This window comes from Equus quagga, chromosome 13 (genome assembly GCF_021613505.1).
Source record: "Equus quagga isolate Etosha38 chromosome 13, UCLA_HA_Equagga_1.0, whole genome shotgun sequence".
Lineage (NCBI taxonomy): Eukaryota > Metazoa > Chordata > Mammalia > Perissodactyla > Equidae > Equus > Equus quagga.
In genome coordinates this window covers 31463855-31490532 of record NC_060279.1, presented here as the reverse complement: position 1 = coordinate 31490532, position 26678 = coordinate 31463855, and the positions used below count along the sequence as shown (strand labels likewise).

At 41.8% G+C, this 26678-nt stretch overlaps 1 protein-coding gene and 1 non-coding gene across 2 annotated transcripts in view; one reads left to right on the top strand and one right to left on the bottom strand.

The window, feature by feature from the left end:
- The window catches only part of UCK2 (uridine-cytidine kinase 2), a 77295-nt gene that overhangs the window by 44061 nt on the left and 6556 nt on the right, over window positions 1–26678 (bottom strand). The gene's annotated exons all lie outside the window — the stretch shown is intronic.
- On the top strand, window positions 12496–12602 carry LOC124251602 (U6 spliceosomal RNA). Its single transcript, XR_006891795.1, has one exon. It is a non-coding gene; the product is annotated as a U6 spliceosomal RNA (small nuclear RNA).

Below are 26678 nucleotides of genomic sequence, written 5' to 3'. Positions count from 1 at the left end.
GGAACATGACCTTTTTCTATAGTTTTAATTACAGTCCTCCATGTCCTGTGTCGTAAACATCGCAATTTAGTGAAGCCTCTTATCTTGTTCGCTCTTCCAAGCATATAGTCATGAAACGGGTTGTAGAAATAAAAAGCAATCCCAGCAGAGGATTTATCCAGCAGATGTCGATCTAGAGAACTTGATCCGTGGTTTTCCCAGCACTTTCAACACCCACTTCGCTAAGAGTCCATGAAGGCCTCACAAGGATGAGTACACATAAACCAGCACCCGTGCCGGCAGTTATTTCTGCTGTCTAGAACACAGCTGGAACGCCTGGCTACTCCTAATCACCTTGCCTCATGAGCAATTCATCTCTTCTCTCAAGAAGAGTCCCCGACCTGGGAAACTCTCCCTCCTGCAGTTGGGCCTCTCCTGGGCTGAGAGATGAGCACCAGGCAGGGAGCCGGCACTGGGACCACCTGTAAACTCACAGAATGAGAAATGAAGAACTGGGCACTGCTGGCTCGGCAGATTCTGCTAACATGCCCAGAAGCTTCTGCTGCACGGCCTGGCATAACCTTCCTGGACTTGGCCACTCTCTCTAGGGACACGTTCCCAGGCCTATCAGACCAGCTGGCTGCTTGCTTATTCATCTGTCAGCAAAACCAAGCTAATGTAAGCAAGGCTGCCAAGCAAACAAACTGGGAACCACTCTTTGCATGACACCCAGGGCAATACTAACAGACCCATGGACAGATGCAGAAGGCACAGGGCATGTAGTAAGCATTGGATAGCCCCACATGCGAATCCTTGGTTCCATCCCTTGTTGGCTGAGCAATCTTAGGCAGGTTACTTAACCTCTCTGAGCCTCCACTCCTTCCCATGAAACAGAGGACGAGGATCTCCCACGTCAGGATATTAGTAAATGGGCATCTTTTTATCCTTATGTGCACCTTGCACAGTGGCTGGAACACTCAGTAAATGCAAGTGGTGCCTCCCACGCCCACCTCATGCACACACCTGATATACCCTAACTCGAGACTTTTTGTAACAGCCCAGAAGAACAAACCTTTCTCCAGTCCTCCTACCATGCTCACCTCCCTCAGTTTCTCAGAGTGCTAATTCTAGAGGCCAAGATCCTCAAAACTCCTTCTGGGCCACTCTCTTGATCCCTCCAGGAGACACCGATCTAGGGAAATCTCTCCTGAAAGACACAGCAGGCCTGGTGAGAGCATCTAACCATTTAACACGTGAGGCCAACACTGACAGCCTAAGGCAAAAGCTGGGAGGGGTAAAAAGGAGAAAGTAAGACAACAGGAGGTGGGGGAGCAGAATGACAGTCAGATAACAGCCGAGCAGCAGGTGAAGGACAGGTGGTGTACAGTGGCATTGGGACGTCATTCAAACACCTCGGCTTGGCACAGAGGGTTGTCAAGCTGGCCTTCAACTGCTGCTCCTGCCTCTCACTCCTGCTATGTCCCGGGTGTGAGCACACACTCCTGTTCCCAGCCCTTCGGTTCTGTCTGGAATGCCGCCCTGCGCATGGCCCTGCCCCCCTTTCCAATCTGGCTAACTCCTGCTCATCCTGCCTACTCCCGCTCAGCCATCACCTCCTGTCATCTGCCTTCTCCACCTTCCCGCCCCTACAATTACATCTCCCTCTGGGTGTTCCCACCATACCCTGTACTCCTTATCATGCCACTTGCACAACTGCACTGTCATTGCCTATATTAGTTATGGCTTCTGCTGCCTCACTCATCTTTCTATGCCAGGTACTAGGAACACAACAGGCACTCCATGTTTGCTGAATAAATCAATGACGCAGGTGGTACTTAGGACCATAGCTCGCCTACCACTTTGATAGAGCCTCATCCGCATAGCAGAAACCAGGATTCAGAGAGTACAGCGTTCAAGTTCTGGCTCTGCCATCTGCTGTGTGTGCCTGGGGAAGACACTTTCATTTCTGAACCTTACATTTATGACATATTAAAAGAAGGAAGGATGAACACCACCTCCTTCTTCACGTGACTGTGGTTGACCTCAGGATCACTGAGAAAGCAGGTGTTGCGGGAACTCGAGTAACTGTTGTGTGCTCTGAGAGTCCACATGCTTTCCTGGGCCCCCAAAACCGTTCCCTCTGCAGAGAATGAGCCACAGCACGTGTACAACTGCCTTCCGGGTCTCATCTGTGTGAACCCGTTGCCAAACATTAAAAAGAAAGCCCCGAAGCCTAGGAGGGCTGCATTTAACGCCTATCCTTCATTCTCAGGCTCTAAATACTGGTCCCAGTTGACATCTGCAGCTGCCAAAGGAGTGACTTTTGATGCTGGAAGTGTTTTCCAATTAATTTATCTATTAAAGGTCTCCAGCTCCCACTAGCGAGGCCAAAGCCGAAGAGTTAGGAAAGTTAACAGTTAAATCAGCACCTGGCTGACTAGGCACAGCGAGCCAGCACCACCAAGGTCCCAGCTCCTAGTTCACTCACTGAAGTCATTCCAAGTCTCTCTTCCTAAGAGACACCCCTCTGCTCAGCTGCAGGATAAATAGACAAAGGAATGACAACTATGAAATTAAGACTAAGAACTAAGGCTGGAGTGGTTAAAAAGAGGAATATTTTTTGTTTTTAAACCCTCGTGCCTTTACACCTCATTATAAGTTACTTAGGGGGGAAAATCTAAAAAGAACAAACAAACAAAACTCACATAGCACCTAAAATGCATACAACAGGTGCTTAACCTCTGCTGAATAAACTAATGTATCAGATGGTACGTAGGTGCCCTAAGTTGTCTCTTGTTTTGATGGACCTCAATCAACTTAGTAGAAATCAGGTTTCAAAAAAGAGCAGAGTCAAGCACAGACTATGGCATTTACTAGCTGGGTGAGTTTGGGAAAGACACATTTCTGAGACGTAGTTTTAGCATCTAGTATAAATAGGGATGGGTATATATTGTATATAATACATAACATATTGTCTAGAACACATAATACATAATACCCTCTACAAAAGAAGACACATACTATCTCATGGTTAGTTCTTTATGGTTTAAAATTATTTTCATACCTATTTTCACATTTTATTCTCTCAATACCTAGGAGCCACAGACACCTTCCTCTTTACAGAGACGACTGAAAATCGTGGAGGTTAGTCAGCTTGCACCAGGGCATACCCAGAGGCTGAGCAGATTCAGAGTTTTTCAACTCCTCTACTCTGCGACTCTTCCCAGTGTTCCATGCTGGCCAGAACCGGGAGACAGTATCAACGCTCCCCCACCCAAGCTGCTCTGTGATGCACCCACCTCTGCACCCACCTGCTGTCCTGGAACCTCCATTTTCAACATCACAGGCGGCCCCTGCTTCCACACACCGCAGCTCAGACACTGAGACCTTCAGCATCACCCAAAGCAAGGTTCAAACAGTACACATTCTACCGTCCTGCATGTGTCCAGACATCAACGGAAACCCTGGGATGCACAATTCAGCTGACACAGGTTATGTGGTCCCAGTTAGACAGGACATAAGCAGCTTGTGATAGAAAATGCAAAAACTGGGAAGTGACCGAATATACACGTAAAAGCAGTTGTACTTCCTACCACGCTGGATTCTGTGCCTGCTGAAATGTGTTAAACTGTGAGCTGTTCTGAAACAAGATGCAAGGAAGTAGGTAGGATCTGTTGCTATATATAAGCGCCTAATTTGGGGACATCTTTGCTGCAAAATAAATGGAGATTCAGACAGGGACTAGGAATAGGCATTTACAGAAGGAATTCAGAAAGCTTGACTCATTGCAACTAACCTTCATATACTCAGACCTACTACTTCTGGAAAGAAGTCCAGAAGAGAGACTCCTGGACCCTGCGAATGACAACCTACGTCCTGTCAGAGATAAACAACATCCTTTTCATTTACAAGTGTCCATCCCTCCAAGGTAGGACAGTTCAAAACAGGGAGGAAAAAGCACAAGCTGGCAAACACTGCACTACTTACTGTTCAAGGCGAAAAAGAGGCCATCGTCATGTTCCCCAGGGACATACCTTATTATAGATTCTGTCCCTTCTCTTTTCAGTGTCCCTGCATACAAAGTACCTAGCAAATTATTAATTACACCTTCAGAAGGGACCTTATTTAACTTTCCAAACCCAGTTAAAATCTTCTCAATTATGTTCTTCTAAAGTAGGGTTCACTAAGTGTAGGAAAGACAGGAGTATAAGGGAAAGAGTGAGGACTGGGGTAGGGAAAGTAAGCTATTTTTTACAGACTAGAAAAGATATGGAGAAGAGCTAAGCGGGGAGGGGAGGCAGCTGCTTCTGAGTGAAGAAATGAACAAAAACCAGGACAGAAACATAGGAAAGTACAGATTTTTTTTCAAATCTGAAGAGATTCAAAAGATATATTTTCTAAAAACAAGAAGGCTGAGTTAGCAATGTACAGTCTAAGAGATAGCGTTGGGGCCTGGGGGCAAGATACAGTTCACTGAAAAGGCCACTGGCACCCGGCAACACATCACACTGGTCCGCTGGTAGACTGGTACACACACTGCAGCACTGGCCACCCTGGCAACGGGGCCTTAGACTATCTGTCAGTTCTCGGCATCATTTGAGTGATGAGGTCCTAGAGGGAAACCAGAGAAACCAAGCTTCGTTTCCGTGGGATGGGTGGGAATCACCTGAATGAGGTGAACTGATATCGTAGGCCCAGATGCCATTTGCTCTCCCTCTCTCCCTGCGGCAGGGGTGGTATCAGCGGTGAAGCCCTGTCTTCTGTGTAGGATGCTGCAGGCATTCTCAAGCTTGCCCCCATGCGTCACGGTGCCTGAGGGGGGAAGACATCCCTGAACCCGCTATTTTCCTGCTTCTTATCTCTCCCTCAGGAGCTCTCCATGGGTGTCCTGCCTCACAGCCAGAACCCCAAAACAAAGGGTGATAACGAATGTGGCCTTAACTTTCACGCTTCTCCAGAAGAGTGTGGAATTCTGACTGCACAGCTCCAGCTGAGAAGGCTGGTGAAAGTTCAGCACCCCAGCATCTAAAACCGCTCAGGGAGAAACTCTGAAAGATGAGATCTTTACATTCAAGTAACTAAATACAACCGCTCCCATAAACGGACATTCCAAAAGCCCTGACTGTTTCTCCAGAGCCTTATGCTATGTGAGTCAAGAGCTCCCAAGAAGATAACTCAGTGGTCCCCAGTTGTGAAACACTCAAGAAGGGAGACACAATAAAGGCGTGGAGAAGGAAACGAAAAAGTTCCAGGAAATCACTGATATCTAAACCTGGTAATAGGAGGGGCCCAAAATGAATACTTTCTATTATTTCCACAGGTAATAAGCACCAAGGGGAGGAGGGAATGGAGAAGAAAAGAAACACTCTAAGAAATACATACAGATTCAGGAATGACATTCGGGGGTGGGGAGGACAGAGAGGTTAAGCAAAAGAACTTCTCTCTGATGACTGAAATTTCTTTTTGGATGAAGACTCTTTCTGCCAACACCTGGCAGGGGGCAGGGAGGTGGGGCAGAGAACCCACTGGATTTAGTAGGTAGACATAATACTTGGCCTGCTTTCAAAAATATAAATATTTGGCATGTTTTGTTTATTTTTCATGAAGAACAAAAATTCTCATAATTATACCTGACAAGTTAAGGGTTGGAAATGCAATAGGAGAATATCTTTCTCTTTTTACTTTGCAAATAGGGGTGGGCATTAAAGTCACTGAGCTGGTCTGCTCTACACTGAGTTGCTCCCTAGCACCTGAATTTTCCTATTTTCCCCATCTCTGATCGGATCCAGGAGAGACATCGTCAGGCGGTTCTGCTCTTTCTTGTGCCTCCTGGTGCCAGCCCGGAAGCCTGACAGCGGTCCACAGCTTTAGTCTGTTCTCCATGATCCACGTGATGCTGCCACACTCTGCTGGAAGATGGAGCTCACAGAGGCAGGACTGGGACCCTGATGGTCACGTGACCGTAACCCAAAATGAAAGGGGCAACTGGAAGAAAAGAAACCAGAGCCAGGGTACTGGGAGGGGGACAGCCTTGGGAACAACAGCCTTTCCTTGATATTTGAGAGACATTTGATTCAAAGCAACAGCAACTGCTTTACCAGCTTGACCTTGATTCTCATCCCTCTGTATGAGGACTTTTCACAAAGTCCCAACTAGGCTAGGCTGTACCAGGGATCCAGCCGGGGCTCTGGGCTCACTCCTGAGAACCACACCCAGATCCCAGAAAAAGAACAGGGGCACAAAATGAAAACGTTCAAAAAGAAACTAAGACAAAGGAAAGAGCATGAGAATCTGTGTGCTTGTGGGTGAAGCCAGGAGACAAAAGGATAACCCATAGAGAAAAGCCATCATCACAATGCCACCTTTTACACACTCTCCTGCTCCCCCCTGGGGGCGAGGGGGATGACATGATCTCAGAGATACCCAGGTGAGCAGGGTCAGCTCCAAAGTCTGAGACACAGGTAACAGAGGGAACAGAATTTTGTGTTTGCCTTTGCGAAGATTCAGACTATGTGACCTGGAAGGAACTTTAAGGGCTATTGAATCCAGTTCCCCTCAATTTGTACCTAAGGAAGAGAACTGTTCCGGGACACATAACGATCTCAGGTTCTTTTCCCTATTCCACATCATTTCTGGGTCATCCTGGTCAAAGCCCTCACCTGTCAATCGAGTCAATCTTTCTGAGTAATGGGTGTTATTAATTATGCCTACTTTACACAGATGACCTAGTACAGAGGCTTATGACTTTCAAGGAGTAGCTCCTCAGCAAAACCTGGGAAAGCCTAGGTGAAAAATGTGGAGTTAGGCACCATACCAAGAACAGAAAGGGAAGAAAAATGATATTGAACAAGAAAACCCTCTGCTACTCATTCCAAGAGACATGTTTTCCTGTCTAAAACGAGCTTTTCCAGTTTTTACAGATATTCCAGATTCCCTCACCACAATCACTTTCCAACACTGGTGGCTACCTCCCAACACCAAAAGTTTAGAGCCAAAGATGGGGAAAGGAGCAGAAATTAACCTCGTGTTTCTCGTTCTATGCTGGATCTTATCATCTTCTATAGAACTATAATTGGTACCCAAGCATGGGCTTCTTCATCTTACTTCTGCTCCTTCCCACTCCCACCAGCCTGCCCTGCCCCCTTGCCCTCTAAATCTCACAGGCCAGAAAGTCCCAGACCGGGGTCACTTCAGGACTACTTCATTAACTGCAGCCCCAGAGAGAAATTCTGCTTTGCTTCTGCGTTTCCCCCATCCCATCCCAAATCCAGGACCCGCAATTTTGCCATGTACTGCACAAAGACGATGTCTTGCCTCCAGTTGGCGTTCTCAGAGCAGATGCAGTACACCACCTGACCTCCTCCACCTGGCTCATTGGTAAACACTCAAGATGCACAAAATCACAAGTCCCCCTTGTTCCTTATCCTCTGCCCCTCACCCGACTCTGGGTAAACTGTACAAAGTAAAAGGAAATCAATACTGACATTCCAACTATGAGAATCTGCCCAGTCCTTCTATTGAACGCACTTTTAAGAAATCTCTGCTCTTCCCTGCTATCATTCTTGTTCACTTTTCACAATCATATTAATTGCCTTTTCCCACATTGGGCTCATTTTGTTCCACGTGCAACTAAGCAGTCCCATCTTTGTGCTTTCCTGTGACACACCAAAGGCTTTCTATCCATAGATGACATCAGCCTAAGGATAAGGACACAAAGGGCAGCTAGTATCAAAAGCTGACACAGACCTACAGAGCACCATCCATTTCTACTCCAAACTCTCAGTCTATCTAAAAACCCAATATTTCTTCTAGAAGTTTAGGTCTACCAATTCTTTATAAGATTCCAGAATGGTTGTACAAACCAGTGAGGTAAAACTGAACATTGGAGGAGAAGAATGAACAGGTCACAAAATAAAGCTAAACTGACATCAACCACACCACCACTTTTAACTTCACTCATAATTAAAGCCAAAACAACAATACCCCATTCATTTTTTCCAACTCAGATTAGCAGTTAAAATGTTAGATAACACCCAGCACTCTCATATGTTGTTGTGCGACTCAGGTGTCAACAATGTTTCTACGACCATAATAATGTAAACACTAAAGGTCACTCTAACCAAAACTTGATAGAATTATATTAGAAGAAAGAGAAGATGTGTGGGAAAGGGGTATCAATTAAAAGCTAATCATCTACAGTAGGAAATCAATAAAGAATGCCTAATATTGGGAGGGGGGAAATCAGGAAATGGCAGTATAAATGTGATTTTTTTAAGAGATAAATAAGAAGAGAAATAACCAAGAGTTGAAAGTGGCCGTCTCTGGGAAATGGGATGGGGTGAAGGAGGAAGGATTATTGACGCTGGGTCATAGGTCTTGCAGCAGAGGTAGCTGTCCTTATTGTAGTCATCATCTTCCTAAGGGCTAACTTTTTCTGATTTTATTGAGGTCATATTGGTTTATAACATTGTGTAATTTCAGGTGCACATTATTATATACCAATTTTTGTATAGACTGCATCGTGCTCGCCACCAATAGTCTAGTTTTTATCCATCACCATAAATATGTGCCCCCTTACCCCTTTTACTCACCCCCCCACCCTATTCTCCTCTGGTAACCACTAATCTGTTCTCTTTGTCCATGTGTTTGTTTATCTCCCACATGAGTTAAATTATACAGTGTTTGTCTTTCTCTGTCTGACTTATTTCACTTAACATCATACCCTCAAAGTCCATCCATGTTGTTGCAAATGGGACGATTCTGTCTTTTTTTATGGCTGAGTAGCATTCCATTGTATATATATACCACATCTTCTTTATCCATTTGTCCTTTGATGGGCACTTTGTTTGCTTCCACGTCTTGGCTATTGTGAACAACGCTGCAATGGACATAGGGTTGCATAGATCTTTTTGTATTGTTGATTTCATGTTCTTTGGATAAATACCGTGTAGTGGGATAGCTGGATCATATGGTATTTCTATGTTTTATTTTTGGAGGAATCTCCATGCTGTTTTCCCTAGTGGCTGCACCAGTTTGCATTCCTACCAGCAGAGTGTGACGGTGCCCTTTTCTCCACATCCTCTCCAACACTTACTATTTCTTGTCTTATTAATTACAGCCATTCTGACAGGCATGAGGTAATATCTCATTGTAGTTTTGATTTGCATTTCCCTAATAATTAGTGACATTGAACATCTTTTCATGTGTCTGCTGGCCATCTGTATATTGGCTGCTTACCATGTACCAGGCAACATTTCAATTGCCTTCTCTGTATTATTTCATGTAAGCCTTACAATCTTTGAGAGGTGGGCACTATTTTGGTACCCATTTTACAGATGAGGAAAATGAGGCACAGCAAGTAACTTTGCCCAAGATTGCTGCACCAGGAAGAGGGAGAGCTGCGGCAGTCCTGTCTTTTTATACCACACACTTTTTTAACTTTTACCAAAGTAATAATAAATAGGCTAAATTGTAATCATGTCCATGCACACAAGCAGCAGCATTTGTAAACAAAAATGGCCAGTTAAATATGAGGGTGTGAGCTATTTCTAGTCTGCAAGATATAAGGCTCAGAAGGGGACAAAGCAGGTAAGACACTGCTGTCACACCAAAATGTGATTATTTAATCTGAACAGGTGCCCCCTGCATACAGGCTGAGCCTACACGTCTGCCCAACTAGTCAGATCCTCTGTGCCCTAATGAGGAAGAGTCCAAACTGCCCTCTCTGGAGTTTTACTCACACTCACCTCATTTTCTCAGACTGGGAAAAAATATTTCTAACTTTTTTTTTTTTTTTGAGGAAGATTAGCCCTGAGCTAACATCTGCTGCCAATCCTCCTCTTTTTGCTGAGGAAGACTGGCCCTGAGCTAACATCCCTACCCATTTTCCTCTGCTTTATATGTGGGACGCCTGCCACAGTATGGCTTGCCAAGTGGTGCCATGTCCGCACCCAGGATCCAAACTGACGAACCCAGGGCTGCCAAAGCAGAACATGCGAACTTAACCACTGCGCCACTGGGCCAGCCTCTCCATCTTCAAAATGGAGTCAGCTTCCAGGATTCTTGTAGCCTGAGACTGAGACTGTATTAATATCCACACCAAAAAGGGCTCTTTGCTGTCCTCATGCTTGATCTGGGATGGAATGTTCTCCTCAGCAAAATGTCCACAAGTAACAAAATTCTACATACAGTTTCAAGAGATTGATGGCCCTTCTGAAGCCCATCCATGGACCCCAGGCTAATCTAAGAACCTTTGCCCTGCAGGAAAACCCTCTGCTCCCACTGGAGGGGAAGAGAAGGAAAGATAAGACCGAACCACCTCCCTAATGTTACTATAAAAAAATTTTTTAAAGAATCTTTTTTCTCTCATCAGCACAATTATAGGAACTAGAAAAAGACCACAGTCAGTAACCAAGATGCTCAAAACTCCAAATAAGGTATATCCTTAGAATTCTACAACATTAACTTTCTTTACAGGCACAGCACCTTCTAGTAAAAATTACCTGAAAACAGATGGCAGCCGCCATTGCAGGAGCACCCTCTCCTCAGGATATTGCTGATCAGGCAAAATTTGTCCCAAACCTCAAGGAAATGCACACTCAGCTAACGTAAAACCACCTCAGATCCTGTTAACTGTTGCACAGCTAAGATAATGTCACATCTTGAGGGACACGGTCCCCAAGAAGTTGTGGAGAAAAAAAAATATTTCCCGAGACGGGTAACATGAACGTAAAAAGGACTGTATCTGTGCCTAAGTATATGATCATAACTGAAAAGAAAAAGCTTTCTAAGGAAAACAACCAAATTGTACTGAGGAAGGCTGCTGAAGGGGGATTTTACTTTTACCTTCCACTGGTATATTTCGTGTTCCTTCCACACACCTGAGGGCCAGCCTCCTGCTGGCTGCTGCTTCCAGGTGCTGCCGGAGGTGGGCTCACCTGTCCTGTCAAGGTCACACTGACACTCAGGAGAGCAGAGTGGGTTTTTGGACTCTGGAGGGAGGCGACTTGGGCTTAAATTCCAGCCCCAGCACTTAGTGCTGATGGCACTGTGGATAGTTACTTAACTTCTCTGTCCTGAAATCTCCTTATCTGGAAATCGGGGATAATTACAGGAACTTCCCTCACGGGGCTCTTAGGACTAAAGGAGCTAATGCATATAAAACACTTAGAACAGCATGTATCCAGTGCTCAGAAAATATTAGCTATTATTAGTAAAAGCATTTTGAAAGGAAATAGATAATAAACACACATACAAATAATTTCAGATCATAGTAAGTGATATGAGGAAAATAAAATAAGGCAGTGGAATAGACAACTGATGGTGCTCCAACAGTACGCCCGTGTTCCAGAAGAGCATGTGTTACTTTTGATTAAGAAAACAAATATGGTAAAAGGTGATAAAAGTCTTTCTTTCTAATAAATTAAAAATCTCTGCCATCCCTGGGGCTGGCCCCGTGGCCGAGTGGTTAAGTCTGTGCGCTCCGCTGCAGGCGGCCCAGTGTTTCGTTGGTTCGAATCCTGGGCACGGACATGGCACTGCTCATCAGACCACGCTGAGGCAGCGTCCCACAGGCCACAACTAGAAGGACCCACAACGAAGAATATGCAACTATGTACCAGGGGGCTTTGGGGAAAAAAAGGAAAAAAAAAAAAATCTTTAAAAGAAGAGAAAAATACCTCCTTACATTCACTCAATGTTATTTTTGAGCGCCTATGATATTCTAGGTATAGTGGATAGAGATGAAAAACATTGCTCTTAAAACGGTCAGTCTACTGGGAAGACAATTAAGTAAACAGCAGCACAGGGTGCTGGAGCAAGAAAACATAGGATGGGAACCTCACTGCAGACTGTAGTGGACTGACAGAGAACACTCCCTAGGGCTTTGAAGTGACCAGACCAAAGGGGAGGGGACGCTATTTCAAGCAGAAGCAGCAACACATCCAGAGGTGTGAAGGGGAGCTCTCTGAGATCTGAGAACTGGAAGAAGTTGACAGTTAGGATGGGAAAGGACAGCCATGGCGTATGGGAATGACAGGAAGTAAAGCTAGAGAGACTGAGCTGTAAGGCTTAGGTGGGAGGCAGTGCTGACAGCAAGACTGAAGGCAAAGAGCCACTAAAGAATTTTTAGGGGAGTGACAGGCATGATCAGAGCTGCATTTTTTTAAAGATCACTCTAGCAGCAATGTGGAGAATGTTTTGAAGGAGTTCCAGATCGGTGGCTGGGAAGTCAGCCACCGAAGAGTTATCTAGGCAGGAAATGATGGATGGGGGCGGGAGGGTAACTTCAAGAGAAATTCAGAAAGTAGAACTGACAGGACCCTGGAAGCCTGGATGGATGCAGGAGGATGGGGGAGCACTGGCTGGAGAGCAGCAGAGATGACACAAGGTTTGTGTCCTGTGCATTTGTGTGGAGAGAAAATACAGGGAGCACAGCAAGTGTGTGGTTGGGAGGAGGGGAGGTTAGGTATTAGGGATCTAGTTCTGAACAAACTTAGTTCAAGAACATCAAATGGTGTGCTCGTTTCAGCAGCACATATACTAAAATTGGAATGATACAGAGAAGATTAGCATGGCCCCTGTGCAAGGATGACACGCAAATTTGTGAAGTGTTCCGTATTTTTTTTTTAAAAAAAAAGAACATCAAATGGCAATGCCCAGGAGACAGCTGAATAAGCGGGAAAGGAAGCCAGGAAAGGACCTACGGCAGGAAATAACCTGGGAGTCATCAACAAATGGAGGAAACAGAATATGGAGAGGGAGGGGCCATCGTGGTGGCACAGTGGTTAAGTGCGCACGTTCTGCTTCGGCGGCCCAGGGTTCACCAGTTTGGATCCTGGGTGCAGAAATGGCACCGCTTGTCAAGCCATGCTGTGGTAGGCGTCCCACATATAAAGCAGAAGAAGATAGGCACGGATGTTAGCTCAGGGCCAGTCTTCCTCAGCAAAAAGAGGAGGATTGGCAGCAGATGTTAGCTCAGGGCTAATCTTCCTCAAAAAAAAAAAATATGGAGAGGGAAAAAAAGGTGAACCAAGGAGGGGATTCTGACACATGAATATTCCCAGGCAGAGAAACACCCACAGAGAGGACTGAGAAAGAATAGTGAGAGGTAGAAAGAAAGCCAGCCAAGAGCAAGAAAAATCAAGAAAGTTGCCCAGAGGAAAGGGTCATTGTCAAACTTACAGAAAAGTAAGATAAGGAACCAACAACTTTGAGGGGATTTAGGGATTAGGTGATTATTGGCGATTTCAGCAGGAAAAGCTTTATCATAGCCATTAACACTCTCCAACTCCTCTTGACCTCTGACAGCACTCACTGACTGCAACACTTACTTGGCACTTATCACACCTTCAATAATCAGACAGAAGCCCTCTCTAGGCAAGAGGCTTAGAATACAAAGATAACCTGTATAAGTCAGAGGTATGATAGCTGACCACAATGCAAGAGGATGAATGCCACAGAACGGAAAAGGGAATATATTTAGTTCGGCTTGGCAGACATCTCTTAAACACCTACCACGCGGTCAGGTACTAAGTTAGGCACTGGGTTCGGACAGATGGGTCAGACCTAGACATGTAAGCTCCACGAGGTCAAGAGTTTATCTAATGCACTGCTGTATTCCCAGCATCTAAAAGAGTGCCTGGCACTTTGTAAGAAATCAATAAATATTTACTGAATGAACGAATGAATGAAGACACAGACCTTTTCCTTCAGGGACAGACAAGGGTGAAAGCTTCAGGAGACAATTTGTGAGCTAGATTAAAGGAGCAGGAGGATTTTGCTAGGCACATGGCGACTTTATTTTCATATTTATGTATCTCCTACAGAAGACTACGTTCCTACAGTCATACAAGTCTTGGTAACCCTACAGCTATAAAATGCTGCCTTGTCTCTACTAGGTCATCCAGAAATCATTGCCAGGAGGGGGTAATGATGGGAGGGGCTTTCTGGGGTGCTGGTCATAATCTATTTCTTGACTTTGGGGGAACTTACACAGGTGTGTTCACTCTATGATAATTCACTGAACCATACATTTATAATTTACACACTTTCCTAGGCATTCTATTTTTTTATTAAGATTATGATAGTTAACAACCTTGTGAAATTACAGTTGTACATTATTGTTAGTCATGTTGTAGGTGCACCACTTCACCCTTTGTGCCCTCCCCCCACCCTGCCTTTCCCCTGGTAACCACCAATCAGTTCTCTTTGTCTATATGTTAACTACCACCTATGAGTGGAGTCATACAGAGTTCGTCTTTCTCTGTCTGGCTTATTTCACTCAACATAATAGCCTCAAGGTCCATCCATGTTGTTGTGAATGGGAGGACTTTGTCCTTTTTTATGGCCGAGTAGTACTCCATTGTATATATATACCATATCTTCTTTATCCAATCATCAGTTGCTGGGCACTTAGGTTGGTTCCACGTCTTGGCTATTGTGAATAATGCTGCGATGAACATAGGGGTGCATGGGACTTTTGGAATTGCTGATTTCAGGTTCTTAGGATAGATACCCGGTAGTGGGATGGCTGGGTCATAAGGTATTTCTACTTTTAACTTTTTGAGAAATCTCCATACTGTTTTCCATAGTGGCTGCACCAGTTTGCATTCCCACCAATAGTGTATGAGGGTTCCTTTTTCTCCACAGCCTCTCCAACATTTGTCACTCTTGGTTTTGGATATTTTTACCATTCTAACAGGTGTAAGGTGATATCTTAGTGTAGTTTTGATTTGCATTTCCCTGATGATTAGTGATGATGAGCATCTTTTCATGTGTCTATTGGCCATCCGTATATCTTCTTTGGAGAAATGCCTGTTCATGTCCTCTGCCCATTTTTTGATCAGGTTGTTTGATTTTTTGTTGTTGAGCTGTGTGAGTTCTTTATATATTATGGAGATTAACCCTTTGTCAGATAAATAACTTGTAAATATTTATTCCCTATTAGTGGGCTGTCTTTTTGTTTCAATCCTGTTTTCCCTTTAGGCATTCTATTTTTAATTAAACGGGTTTAAAAAAAAAAAAATATAACGTTGGGGCTGGCCCCGTGGCCGAATGGTTAAGTTCGCGCGCTCCGCTGCAGGCAGCCCAGTGTTTCGTTGGTTCGAATCCTGGGCGCAGACATGGCACTGCTCATCAGACCACGCTGAGGCGGCATCCCACATGCCACAACTAGAAGAACCCACAACGAAGAATACATAACTATGTACCGGGGGGCTTTGGGGAGAAAAAGGAAAAAATAAAATCTTTAAAATAAAATAAAATAATGTTAATAAACTGCTTTCCTTTCCCCTAATTACCCATTATAAAACAAGTCCACTTAACTCTTTTAAAGAAAAGATCCAACTTAACAACAGAAAAGGATTGCTAAGGACTACAGCAAGCTGATAACAAGAGAAGAAGAAAACTGAAAGGTCAGTCACAGAAGAGAGTGGCCAATATCTGGCCAGTCATGGGCCTTATCAGAAAAGAAAGGTTACTGCCTGAAATAAATAACATCACATTAGTGAGACTCAAACTGTCCCAACAGGTCCTCATCGCTATCAATGCCAGCACACCTGGACACCCGTCAGGCTCACGTGCCGGGGCAGCTGTGCTGGTTAGAAGTGGACAGCAAGGTGGCTGCTCTGACAGCACACCTGCCCCAAGGCACCAACCTTGGTGCCGGCAGACGAGTCTGCTCACGCAGAAACATGGCTATGTATATACTTTTGCACACATTTTCTCATTGAATCCTAACAATAATTCTACTTACTAGACATTATCTCCTTTTCACAGAGGTAGAAGGGAGTTCAGAAGAAACAGATTAAAAGTGGTCAAGCTGGGATGTTAACACAAGCCGCCTGGCTGACTCCGAAGGCCATGATATTTCCACCCCATCGAGCCATTTGGACTTACAGCAAGAAAGCATTTTCCAACAAACCAGGGAGCTCTAACTTCAATCTTTGTTTGAAGTAGAGACATCCTGAAGCTTCCATTCTGTTCCACACCAAAAAGACCTTAAACTCCACCAACACCTGCCAAAGGAGTCTCGTGGCAGGACTTAGCTCTTCTCAGAGGACATGTCCAAAACACAAGCTTTTCCACCTCAAGCTTGACATCTCCTGATCACGTCCTCTAAAAGCCAAATGGTCAATCCAGTACACACTCCACTCCGCATCCTCCAGTCAGACAAGCAGAGGAGGGCTCCGCCTGCATCTCCTTCCAGAAGAGTATTCACCGCCTCTCCCCTTCAAATACTATGTGTCACTCCATATTCTCCTCTGTCTGCTTTCAAATGTTTACTTCCTCTACAAAGGGGGGGTGGAGAAAAATGAAGCTATTGACTAATCAAAATAGCGTGTTTTATTTCAATAGAAAAATCAACAGAAGAGGCGCCTCACCCGAAACAGCAGGAGTCTTAGCCAATCTCCTCATCAAGCTCAGTTTATAGAGAAATTCCAGAGAAAGCTCCCTCAGATAACCAATAAGCCATACAATAGAAACGTACCCTCAGGGGCCAGCCCACAGCCGAGTGGTTAAGTTCGTGCGCTCTGCTTCAGCTGACCAGGGTTTCACGGGTTTGGATCCCGGGCACAGACACGGCACTGCTCATCAGGCCATGCTGAGGTGGCGTCCCACATAGCACAACCAGAAGGACCTACAACTAGAGTATATAACTATGTACTGGGGGCTTCGGGGAGAATAAGGAAAAAAAAAAAGGAAGATTGGCAACAGATGTTAGCTCAGGCGCCAATCTTTAAAAAATAAATGCACCCTCAGAAACCCTCTACTGAGACAAAGGGCAGTCACACCACAGCTGCTTCAATAAACATCCTCTGATCCCAGCACACCTGTTGGCAGAGATGCCAACCTGTGAGCCACACAGATGGGACAGGCTACCCAGGGTCCCCTGGGTATTTTGCCCTGGGTTCTGAGTTCTATTCCTGCTCAGAACCACTTCTTATTACCAATCCTATCATAAATGTACTAGAATAGTAAAGACCATAACTGCTTCAGTTTACAGAGTGCTTGCATTTGTTAAATGCAACTTTGTTAAAAAAAGAAAACGTTTTAAACAGCAGCACCTCAGATCTTGACACTGCTGTTTTACAGCAGAAACTAAAGTTTATAATACGTATAATTATATGTCATCTGTGTTGATGAAAGGAAGTACACAAATAATCCCAGTGGGACAACACAAAATTACACATAGCTTTGGAAAGTGTCTTTGTCACACCGTGTCTCTCCAATTCAATAAGGACATACCCTATTCCCTACAAGCCACACTAAACTCAGAGGAAGCTAAAAAGTTACCATGTTTGCCTACTTTATAGCTCTGCTCAGCACTTTCCCAACTCCAATCCATGCTACAAAAAGCCTATATTCAGGCTAATGCAAGCTGTCCAAAGCAGAGACAGCTTTTCTCTAGATGGATCTACCTTCCCCTAAGATAGGAAAGATAATCATTTTGGCTTAAAAGAGCTCCTCTTCTAGCATTTCTTGAGTTAAAGGAAAGATCCAGTTCGTATCAACAAGCATTTAATTAAACAAAATAGGTGACATCCCTAGTAAGAACTTGATAGCAAGATGTTAAGCTTACTCGTCAGTCGATTTTCTATCTTTAAAAATGCACCATTAGGGGCTGGCCCTGTGGCCGAGTGGTTAAGTTCATGCGCTCCGCTGCAGGCGGCCCAATGTTTCGTTGGTTCGAATCCTGGGCGTGGACATGGCACTGCTCATCAAACCACGCTGGGGCAGCGTCCCACATGCCACAACTAGAAGGACCCACAATGAAGAATATACAACTATGTACCGAGGGGCTTTGGGGAGAAAAAGGAAAAAAATAAAAAATCTTAAAAAAAAAAAATGCACCATTATGTTTACAATAGCCAAGACGTGGAAGCAACCTAAGTGCCCATCAACAGACGAATGGATAAAGAAGATGTGGTACATATATACAATGGAATACTACTCAGCTGCAAAACAGAACAAAATCATTCCATTTGCAATAACATGGATGGACCTTGAGAGAATTATGTTAAGTGAAATAAGCCAGCAAGAGAAAGATAATCTGTGTACGACTCCACTCATATGAGGAATTTAAAACTATGGACCAAGAACAGTTTAGTGGATACCAGGGGAAAGGTGGGTGGGGGGTGGGCACAAAGGGTGAAGTGGTGCACCTACAACATGACTGACAAACCTTAATGTACAATTGAAATTTCACAAGATTGTAACCTATCAATAACTCAATAAAAAAAAACTGAAAAAAAAATGCACCATTAAACAGGCGCCTAAGCCATCTAGCATGTACAGCTATACTGAGCTCTGTGGATGACAATGTGTCAGCAGTCCTATCCAGGTGAAGGGACCGCAAGAGGAAGTGCAGTGTGCCCAGCAAAGGGACAACTACCCACATCTCCCAGCAACAGCCAAAGCAACCAGGTCTAAATGCTAATTAACATTAGAAGAGGTAACTGAGAGAAGGAATGCATTCTCCAACCACTTCTTCAACAAATATTTGAGGGCCTACTGAGTGCAATTTTACATAGGGTGACCACAAGAAGGTGAGAGAATTAATCAGACTGATCTCTGAAGGAAGTGCTGTCCTCGCAGAATGAACAGCCAATGCAAGACCCATCTGTAGGACCTTGTGGATCTTTGTAAGGACTGTGGCTTTTATTGGGAGTGAAATGGGAGGCTATTGCAGGATTGTCAGTGGAGCAGGGAACTTATTATCCAATCTTCATGTTAACAGGATCACTCTGGCTGCTAGCTGTGATGAGAATAGAGCATTTAGGGACAAAGGCAGAACGGGGAGATGTGTTAGGACACTATAGCAATGACGCAACTGAGAGATGCTGGTGGCTTGGACCAGGTGGAGGAAGTAGAGGTGAAAAGTGGTCAGTTTGTGGACATATAGGCAAGAAGATCAAGATTTCTCAATGGCTTGGATAGAAGTGAAAGAGAGTAGTCAAGAATGACTCTAAGGCTTTAGGCCTGAGCAACTAGAAGGATGAAGATGTCATCAACTGAGATAAGGAACGTTACACAGGTTGAGTACGTTTGAGGGGAAGCTCAAGAGTTAAATATTGGACATACTGAGATTCCTGATATATATCCAAGTGAAGATGCCAAGGAGTTTGAGAAAGAGGTCCTTAATATTTAGTTATTCAACAAATATTTATTGAAAACCTACCTGGGCTGTTTTTAGCCCATGCATGAGTCTCCAACAACAGTGAGGAAAAACACAGTCCCTGATCCTAAGAACTCAGTCTAGAGAAGAGAATAGGCTAAACAAGCAAGGACCACACAGGGTGGAGGGAATTTTATCACTGAGGTCTGTTAAGATGCTTTAGCAACACAGCAAAGGGACACCCAATCACTCCAGGGAGGACTGCCTAGGAGAGGCCATGACAGAATGCATACAGAAAGATGAGCAGGGGTTATCCAGGTAAGGAAAAGGAAGGTGGGTGGAGGGAAGGAAGCTAGGAAAAAGGAACAACACCTGTGAGAGTAGGACACAGGGTCCTAGGACCTATGAGAAATCCAGTTGGTATCCAGTTGAGGGGAATGTTGGCAAGTGGCAAGGGATATCAATCCTTCAAGACATCACCAAAAGATTACAAATGCCAACCACCTTATGCAGGTTTGAATTCGAGAAGTACTTGGTATGTGCAATCAGTAGTGAGAAAACAATTATAGGACACTCAAGGCCAATTACAAAACTGTGGAATGTTAAGGGCTGAAGGAACCCTCTTCTATAGATAAATACTGATACTTAGTAAGTAACTGGCAAAGATAGGCAGGAATCCAAGTTTCCTAAATCAGTGGCCATACAAACAGATGATGTGAAATACTAGTGCTGACACTAAAAAGTGAATGAAAAGAAAAGAAAGAAAGCCCTGAAAAGAAAGGGCATTAATTAGTAACAAGAACACATATGAAAGAATAAATTTCACTGTAAAGGTAAATATATTGTAAAGGTAGTGAATTAATCACTTATAAAGCTAGTATAAAGGTTAAAAGACAAAAGTAAAGATAATTATGATTATAATAATTAGTTAAGGGGTACACAAGATAAAAAAGATGTAAAATGTGACATCAAAAACAAAATATGGGGAGGAAAATAATAATGTTGAGCTTTACAATGGGATTAAACTTAACTTGTTATCAACATAAAATAGACTATTATAGATGTAAGTTGTTACATGTAAGCCTTATGGTAACCACAAAGCAAAAACCTATAGTAAATACACAAAAGATAAAGAGAAAGGAATACAAGCATACTACTAAAGAAAGTCATCCAACCACAATAGAGGAGACCAAGAGAAGAAACAAAGAGAGGGAAACTACAAAAACAGCAAGAAAACAATTAACAAAAAGACAATAAGCACATACCTGTCAATAATCACTTTACATGTAAATGGACTAAATTCTCCAATCAAAAGACACAGAGTGGTGGCCAGCCCAGTGGCGTAGTGGTTAGGTTAGTCTGCTCTGCATTGATGGCCTAGGGTTTGCCGGTTCAGATCCTGGGTGCAGACCTACATACTACTCATCAAGCCATGCACATTCCACATACAAAACAGAGGACGACTGGCAAAGATGTTAGCTCAGCAACAACCTTCCTCAAGCAAAAAGAGGAAGACTGGCAATAGATGTTTGTTCAGGGCCAATCTTCCTCAAAAAAAAAAAAAGATATAGAGTGGCTGAATGGATAAAAATTTTTAAAAAGACCCTTGCCGCCTGCCTACAAGAAGCTCACTTTAGATGTAAGGACACACACAGACTGAAAATGAAGGGATGGAAAAAGATATTCCACACAAATGGAAACCAAAGTAACTATACTTATATCAGACAAAATAGACTTTAAAACAAAGACCGTAATAAGAGATAAAGAAGGGTGTTATACAATGATAAAGGGGTCAATCCAACAAAAAGATATAAAATTTGTAAATATTTATGCATCCAACAGAGGGGCATCTAAATATATAAAACAAATATTAACAGGCCTAAAGGGAGAAATAGCAATACAATAATAGTAGGGGGCTTTAATACCCCACTTACATTAACAGGTAGATCATCCAGACAGAAAATCAATAAAGAAACAATGGCTTTAGATGACACATTAGACCAGACGGACTTAACAAATATTTACCAAACATTCCATCCAAAATCAACAAAATTCACATTCTTATGAAGTGCACATGGAACACTTTCCAAGATAGATCATATGTTAGGCCACAAAACAAGTCTCAATCAATTTAAGAGGACTGAAATCATATCAAGCATCTTTTCTGACCATGAGGGTATGAAGCTAGAAATTAATTACATGAAGAAAATTGGAAAATTCACCAATAGGTGGAGATTAAACAACATGCTACTAAACAACCAATGGGTCAAAGATGAAATCAAAGGAGAAATCAAAAAATACCTTGAGACAATTGAAAATGGAAATGTAATGTATCAAAATTTATGGGATGCAGCAAAAGCAGTTCTAGGAGGGAAGTTCATAGCAAAAATGCCTACCTCAAGAAACATGAAAAGTCTCACATAAACAACCTAACTTTACTAGAAAAAAAAGAACAAATGAAACCCAAAGGTAGTAGAGGAAAAGAAATAACAAAGGCTAGAGCAGAAATAAATGAAAGAAGAGACTAAAAAGACAATAGGAAAGACCAATGAAATTAAGAGTTGGTTCTTTGAAAAGACAAATAAAATTGACAAGCCTTTAGCTAGACTCATAAAGAAAAAAAGAGAGGACTCAAATAAATAAAATCAGAAATGAAAGAAATGTTACAGCTGACACCAGAGAAATACAAAGGATCATAAGAGACTACGATGAACAATCATACACCAACAAATTGGACAACCTAGAAGAAATGGATAAATTCCTAGAAACATACAGCAAATCTAGAAGAAACAGAAAATCTAAACAGACCGATTACTAGCAAGGAGATTGAATCAAATAATCAAAAGCCTCCCAATAAACAAAAGTACAGGGCCAAACATTTAAAGAATTAATACCAATTCTTCTCAAACTTCCAAAAAGTAAAAGAGGAAGGAACACTTCCAAACTCATTTTACAAGGCCAGCATTACCCTGATACCAAAACCAGACAAGGACACCGCAAGAGAAGAAAATCACAGGCCAATATCCCTGATGAACACAGATGCAAAAATCCTCAACAAAATATTAGCAAACTGAATTCAACAATACATTAAAAGGATCATACACCAAGATCAAGTGTGATTCCAGGGATGCAAGGATGGTTCAATATCTGCAAATGAGTCAATGTGATATACGCCACATTAACAAAATGAAGGATGAAAATCATATGATCATTTCAATACATGCAGAGAACGCATCTGACAAAATTCAACATCCACTTATGATCAAAACTCTCAACAAAGCAGGTACCGAGGGAACATACCTAAACATAATAAAGGCCATATATGACAAGCTTACATCTAACATACTCAAAGAGAAAAGGTGAAAGCTTTCCTCTAAGATCAGGAACAAGACAAGGATGCCCACTCTCACCACTTTTGGGCATAGTATTGGAAGTCCTCGCCAGAAAATTAGGCAAGAAAAAGAAATAAAAGGCATCCAAACTGGAAAGGAAGAAGTAAAACTGTCACTATTTGCAGATGACATGATATTATATATGGAAAACCCTAAAGACTCCATCAAAAAAACTGTTAGAACTAATAAATTCAGTCAAGTCGCAGGATACAAAATCAGTACACAAAAATCTATTGTGGTTCTATACACTAATAATGAATTACCAGAAAGAGAAATTAAGAAAATCTCACTTACAATTGCATCAAGAAGAACAAAATACCTAGGAATAAATTTAACCAAGGAGGTGAAAGAATTGCATGTTGAAAACTACAAGACGCTGATGAAAGAAATCGAAGAACACACAAACAAATGGAAAGATATTCCATGCTCATGGATTGGAAGAATTAACATTGTTAAAATGTCCGTACTACCCAAAGATTCAATGCAATTCCTATCAAAATTCCAATGGCATTTTTCACAGAAAGAGAATAAACACTCCTAAAATTTGTATAGATAAAAGATCCCAAATAACTAAAGTAACCTTGAAAAAGAGCAAAGCTGGAGGCATCATGCTCCCCAATTTCAAACTGTATTACAAATCTATAGTAATTAAAACAGTGTGGTACTGGTATAAAAACAGACACATAGATCACTGGAACAGAATACCCCAGAAATAAAACCACACATATATGTCAATTTACAACAAAGAAGCCAAGAATATACAACGAAGAAAGGACAGTCTCTTCAATAAATAGTAATGGGAAAATTGGACAGCCACATGGCAAAAGAATGAAACTGGACCACTATCTTACACCATACACAAAAATTAACTCAAAATAAATTATAGACTTGAACATAAGACCTGAAATTATAAAACTCCTAAAAGAAAACACAGGTGGTAAGCTCCTTGACATAGGTCTTGGTAATGATTTTTTTTAATCTGACACTAAAAGCAAAAAGTGACAAAAGCAAAAATAAACAAGTGGGGCTACATTGAACTAAAAATTTTCTGCACAGCCAAGGAGACACCACCAAAATAAAACAGTAATCTAGAGAATGGGAGAAAATATTTGCAAATCATATATCTGATAAGGGGCTGATATCCAAAACACATAAAGAACCATATAATTCAATAGCAAGAAAACAAACAATCCAATGTGAAAACAGGCAGAAGATCTGAATAGACATTTTTCCAAAGAGATATACAGATGGTCAACAGGTACATAAAAAGATGCTCTACATCATTAATCATCAGGGAAAAGCAAATCAAAATCACAATGAGATATCACCTCACACCTGTCAGTACGGCGGTCATCACAAAGGCGAGAGATAACAAGAGTTGGCAAGGATGTAAGAAAAAAGGGAATCCTTGTGCACTGTTAATGGGAATGTAAACTGTTGTAGCCACTATGGAAAACAATATGGAGGTTTCTCAAAAAGTTAAAAACAGAACTGTCACATGATCCAGCAATTCCACTTCTGGGTATTTATCCAAGGAAAATGAAAACACTAACTTAAAAAGATATACGTACCCCTACCATCACTGCAGCATTATTTACAATAGCCAAGATATGGAACCAACCTAAGTGCCCATCAACAGATAAATAGATAAAGAAACTGTGGTGTGTACACACACACAGGCACACACACATACACAATGGAATATTATTCAGCCATAAAAAAGAATGAAATTTTGCCATTTGCAGCAACAAAGATGGACCTCAAGGACATTAGGTTAAATGAAACAAGTCAGAAGGAGAAAGACATTATCTTATAATATCTTATACGTGAAATCTAAATATATATATTACAAGCTCTTAGATATAGAGAACAGATCAGTGGTTGCCTGAGGCAGGGGGTGGGGTGGTTAGAGAAACTGGTGAACTGTTTTTCATTTTTTTTAGTTTAAAAGAAAGGAAAATATATATATATTTAATCCAATACATCCAAAATATTATTTCAAGTTAAAATCCATATAAACAATGAATAAATAAAAATTTAAAATATAATTTAAAAAAGTGAATGAGAATGACTGAGTAACAAATCCTTCTACAAGTCTGGAAGCTTCTAGTTTTCTGCTTTCAATAAAATTAAAGGGGATAAGTGGCAACTGGTTGATTCATAAAAATACATTCAGTTCTGACCTATAATAGGAAAGGTAAAAACTGAGTGACCTTGATATAACAAAGTCCTTCCATTCCCATCTACTTATGTCAACAGCATTTCTCAAAGTTTCTATCTATACAAGTGAAAAAATCTTATTCTAGCAACGTAATGATCCACTAATACATGAAATACCTGGGTGGGAAAGCTCCATCTATCTCACCAAGTTGCTTTTCAATGAAATTCTACCTTTTATGTTTAATTACTTATCAAAATGTATATCTACTTGCTTTGATTAACTTATGCTAATAACTGTAGCAATGCAATCCAAAAGAAATTAACACTGAAGAGACTTATGAGAACAGGAAATAAAATCATTCCAATGTACCTACAGATTTTTGTTACAGAAGGATGAAAGACCAATCAAGAAAAAATTTTCGAGCACAAAAATAATTGAAATTAAGTTAACATTTTTTGGGGAAAGTGGAACTGAAATATGATTTCAAGGAGAAAAAAGGAAAAATGAACATTTCTGACGCAAATAAGAGCTTCTTCATGTATTTTTAAACAAATGACAATAGGGCAAATTATTACAGTATTTAGAGCCCACCAAATACATTTAAAAGAATTGAACCAATTATTTTAAAATGTTAATATTTACAATATGTCAGAAATTAACATCCTTTACAACTCTTTACTCATATGGTGAAAAAAGCTAGCGTCAAAGCTACGTGATAGGATAAAGAATTTTCCAAAATTCTCTTAGCACTTATGGATGCAAACATGTTTGAAGACCACTGTCCAAAATCACAGGTCAGCGCTCTTAGCACCCCATTCTACCACAAGCTCTCTCTACATAGCCTGAGAGAGACTACCAACCTGCACAGGACAGACTGCTCACCCTCCACTCTCTGGAGGAAGCAGTCCTAGAGATGTCTGCAACTGGAACTTCCTAGAGGACAGAAAACAGAGGGTGTTTGCTGAGATAAGCTAAAATGGCTCTTGAGCCAAGAAAAAATAAAAGGCCAAAATGTCAGACTAGATAGCATACTTATGGAATGATTAAAACAATAAAGGACAACTCTACTTTACCTACACACAAAATTCTTAAGCTTCTACCATGTATGCACCAGGCAAAATTCTTACAAAATCCTCACAATAACATGCCGCAAGTCACACAAACGGCATGTGGCAGAACCTTCTGTCACTATTATTGTGAAAATGAATGTTCTATCAAAGTGAAGTGCGGGACCCCACGGGACAGGAAGGAAAGGCACTGCTGGGCACATGTCTCATAAGGTACTCGAGATTACTAGGTAGGGTATTGGAGGTTACTATAGAAAGTGTGGGAGGTTCAAAGATACTCTGACACTTTTCCTACAGTTTCAGAGTAACCATGTACACCATGGTTCTTTTTAACCATGTTTTTTAAACCATGTTCTTTAAAGAACCATGTTCTTTTTAAAAGAAACCCATGCAACAGAAAGATCATTTCCAATAGCCACGGGGAAAAACAAACTGATATTTTTAGAAATATTACCCTCTTCCATCGTCATTCAAAATTCTCAAAGCATACCAAATTTGTTTTATAACCAATGCCCCCATATCCAACAAATTACGACTGATGAGAGGCCTGGAAGCACAATGCTTTATATGATTCTTTATATTTTTCAGGCTATTGTGTTAAATAGTCTACTGTTGGTACTTTTACAGTTGTAAATACTTTGGCTTTCTCTGCACGAACTCTCAAGGTAGATTAACTCTTGCGGGCATGTGAACTGAATGCTGATTAGGACTTTTTCTGTCAACACCTTACAACTGTTACATCTTTTATTTTGTCTTTTAGGAAATCCTATTTTTTGCCTTTATTTTCACATAAATTTGGCAGCTACTTCTTCATTTGGAAATATTGCACTTTCAAAAATAAAGTTTTGCCTTGCTGTTTTACGTAGGATTGAAAGAAAATTAATACATTTATGAAAATCAAATGATCAAATTACCTGTTAAAAAGATACTTGAAAATGTTTCCACTGTTAAGCCACTTTGTT